Source organism: Ctenocephalides felis, unplaced genomic scaffold, assembly GCF_003426905.1.
Source record: "Ctenocephalides felis isolate EL2017-DRISC unplaced genomic scaffold, ASM342690v1 CF-g0.4_SCAFFOLD_03571, whole genome shotgun sequence".
Classification (NCBI taxonomy): domain Eukaryota; kingdom Metazoa; phylum Arthropoda; class Insecta; order Siphonaptera; family Pulicidae; genus Ctenocephalides; species Ctenocephalides felis.
In genome coordinates this window covers 44,669,402-44,673,663 of record NW_020539725.1, presented here as the reverse complement: position 1 = coordinate 44,673,663, position 4,262 = coordinate 44,669,402, and the positions used below count along the sequence as shown (strand labels likewise).

General features: G+C 26.4%; 1 protein-coding gene and 1 pseudogene across 1 annotated transcript in view; both read right to left on the bottom strand.

The window, feature by feature from the left end:
• Positions 1–4,262, bottom strand: part of LOC113384817 (acyl-protein thioesterase 1-like) — a 6,572-nt gene extending 2,310 nt beyond the window's left edge. Inside the window, exon 1 of the mRNA XM_026622580.1 lies at positions 3,947–4,262. The gene's annotated coding sequence lies outside the window, so the exon portion shown is untranslated. The remainder of the gene's footprint in view (positions 1–3,946) is intronic.
• Positions 2,896–3,586, bottom strand: LOC113386119 (annotated as a pseudogene).

The following is a 4,262-nucleotide window of genomic DNA, read 5'->3' as shown; positions in this document are numbered from 1 at the left end:
TAATTTCTGTTGTCGTTGTTCTGTTGATCTGTCTGTTGATCAAATTATCATTTATCATCATCATAAATAATTTTGGATCGAGATTTTATGGCAGGTGATTTAAATTAAATACTTTATGATTTGATTTATCACTATTTTTATCACATGTAATTGAGGAACTATCCAAGCTATCATTAATTATGTTTTTGTTAATAATACTTTTTTCAACCATAAGATCAATGTTAGATGATTGTGATTTTAAACTGGCACTACATTCTAAATGTCCTTCCTTATTTTTTTCCTTATTACTGAGTGTATTCGAATTGCCTAAAAACTCCTTATCACATGTGGCGGATCTTTTATCTTGCTCTAAATTATTGATCTTACTTTGCAATAAATTTAATTCTAATTTGAGTTTATGTTTTAAAAGTTCTGCACTCTTAAAAAGATTTTCATTGAAGCCTGGTAATTCACACAGTACTTTAAATGGAACCTTGTCTAAAAATGATGCATAAATTCCAGAATTTCGATATACATTTTTTTCAGATTATTCATGTTTCCCTCAAGCTCCGCTTTAGATTTCTAAAATATTTCAAGTGATTTTTAGGATATATCGACTATGTAATAAAAATAATCATAATTTAGACCTACTTGTGTACTGTCAAATATCTCAACAATATCTTTGATTTTTGACAGTAAAATATCTGATTCATCTGAACCTTCAATGTTTATACCAAGTTTATTATGAACTAAAGTTCTTAAATTATCTAGTGATTTGTCTTCTGTTTTTATAATGTCCTTTTATTTGGCGAATTTGATATAATCTGAAGAGTTTGATCTCTATTTGCTGAATCATAAAAATCCATATTTAATATAGAATGATCGAGTTCATCTTTAGGAGATGTTTTCTTATTTTCTGGACTAATAGGCTAAAAAGAATAAATTATCAAAAATAGAAATAATACATATATACAATTTTTTAAACAATTTAAATTTTAATTTATAAATTAAAATTTAATTTTTACCAAGATAACATAAATAATATCAAATTATATAATGGCATTGAACCAAACCGATCCTTTACAATTTAAAAAAATGTAATTTTTATTATAATTAATATTTAATAATGAAACGAATATGAAGATCTGAATAAACTTATAAGAAAATATATGTAACATGTTCTGTCAAAACATGTACTTATAAAATATAAAGAATCCTTAATATTAAGCAATGTTTACAAAACCATAAGAACAATGATTCAAATATAATTATCTATTATTTTATTAATACAATTACTTTTGTTGAAATAAAAATAAATATTTGGTTAATAATTTACTAAACTATGGGCTATTTTTCAATAAACATAATATGTTTTAAGTGTATTAAAATATTATATATGCTTTATATTTACCATAAACTTCTTTTCCCAACCGTCATCTTGATAAGAATTGTTTTTTGGGCTGTTTGAAGAATCAGTATCAGGTACAGTTATTTTACGCTCAGGTGAAAAATCAAAAAATCATTTAACTTTTCTGTTTTGATTTTTCTTTACATTCATCATTTTTTAAATCAAATGTTATATCTTCATCCGAAGATATATCAATTATGCTATTATATTTTGACATTTCTTATAACTGAATACTTAAATCGGTTTATAGTAACTAATAATATTTCACATTAATTATATTTAATAAACTAATATTAAGAACTTAACACTAGGCATGATTATATTGTGCAGAGGCTGAAGGCCTGTGTGAAATATTACATTGTCTAGTTGCTAAACACTAAAAAGCTTATAATTATATTGTCTTGCTAAAAAGAGCGCTTAACATATTTGACAAAAACTTTATGACATGTGTTTCAGGCAAAATAATGGTGCTGACCTCTAACAACAACCAAGACTTGAACGCAATAATTGCATTCATTCATAGATAGTCAAGTATAAAATTTAATTCAATAATTACCTGATTATGTAATTCAATAATAGCCAAACTGTTGTTTTTTAAAAACAAGAATGAAAACAGTAATTGTATGATGAAATCCCGCAATTAAGTTAAGCCATAACGTTCACTTATTTTATGCTTTGAAATCAAAACCGTTAAAAATATAAGAAAAACTAATAGCTCTTTCAATAAGCATAAAATTACTCTTCTTTATCTATGTATAAAATCTTCTGAAATACACAGAAAAAATGAAGGAATATTGGAATTTTTTCGTTTTAGCTTATTTTTTTATGTGTATGTTACACATCACAATTTATAACAACTGTAAAGTTAACTAATTTCTCATATATATATATTATATATATATATATATAATATATATATATATATATTTAACTCTGTAAAATTCAAATTGAAGATGATTTTTAGCTTCTAATTTAAGATGCAGTACGTGGTAATGAAAATTTATTTATGTACAAGTATATGCAAAATTCTCATTAAATTGATTTATTACTCTATAATCATTGAATAACACATTATACATATAATTATTACTTAAAGAAACTGACTTTTTTATCCATATTATTACAATATGAAACTAAATTACTTAAACATTGAGAAATTCAAATTTAGTGTTCTCATCTTAGGACTAATTTTTTGATCTTAAGGATATGCACTATATATTGTCAATACTTTTAATGAAATACATAATTTTCTACTGATTTAAAAACAGGCAGAGATGTATATACAGCTGGTTTATATCCAACTTTTTTAATTGCTAAGATAAATTAAGATACAATAAAATAATTAATATAATAGTGCATAAACACTATTTGTTGAATTCAAACCAGTTTTAAAAAGCACATAATATATATTGAATAATATAGCTTATGTATATTAGTACATTATTTAGGATGGTGATACAGTAACTAAAAGTACTTTCTAGAAATAATTTTAAAACTCATTAGCATTATTAAGCATGTAAAATTCGATCAAGAAATGATTTTATATCATTCAGCTCGGTTTGATTAGAAGAATGCATAAGTCCCGGATAAGTATGGAATTCACAATTATTCATAAAGTTTCTCAAAACTTTATGAGATGCTTGACCCCATTTGTATGGAACAACAGGATCACAATCACCATGACACATAAAAATTGGAACGTCTGGTGAACACTTCAGGTTTGGATCAGGAAAGTTTCTGAACATAGGTAGCCAACATGATAATGCTACTATGCCACCCAGAGATTTGGTGCAACGTAAACCAGCATATAAAGCCAAACCTCCGCCCTGTGAAAATCCTCCTAGAACAATACGATTAGAAGGAATTCCTGATGCAACTTCCTTGTCTATTAAAGAGTGAATTTTTTCAGGGATGCATTTAAACCCGTTTCATCTTCTGGTGTATTAGGATTCAATCCATGTAAGTCAAACCATGAAGGCATTTTAGCACCAGCATTTATTGTTACTGGAATAGTTGGAGCAGTAGGTAATATGACTTTGGTATGAGGAGGCTTAATTTCACTCATGGCTGCCGCCCAGCCATTACCAGTGTCGCCTAATCCATGAAGGAAAATCACAGTAGAAGTGTGATTTGTTGCCGCTGGCAAAACAAGTGGCGGTACTTTAAACATTTTATTATACAAAGATAGTGATAACTAGCTACAAATCAAGCACAAGTATACCTGAAAACAAAACATAAAAGTTAGTAAACATATAAATCATGTAATTTTATGTTACGCATGGACAATTACTACACTAAAGTCATATTTCAAAAATGATTGGTGCTAAGTAGAAAATTTAATACTGCTTTACATTTTCATTTCTTCTTTACATTTTGAAAAAAGGTTTTTTATATGTTATTACCATATTTCTAAATGAACATTTTAAATGTAAATATAAAAATGTAATTTAAAATTTATTTAATAAAGCCAAATGTAGGTTTCTAATCATTTAAAACATATAACCTCATTCATTTAAGATAACAATAAAATATAAGTAACAAATAATCTCTTTTTCTCACAAGTATTCGACGTGGTGAAATTGGGTAAATTTTATATCCAAGCTCTATTTGTAGACTTTGTATTTATTACGTCGGCCAATTCTGATCTTCTACTTTGATAAATAAATTATTATTTGTCACAAATCATCTAATCACTGTACTAATTACACAAACATGAAGTTGCGACATTCATTTTTTAAAATAGAAGTGTCAATTTTCTCCCCGCTTCAAAAGAACGAAAATGACAATATTGGGTCGATATTCGAGAACCATATGTATGGAAACGAAGCTATCGGCGCAAGTAGCCTTTTTTATATTAACATTGATTATCTAAGAA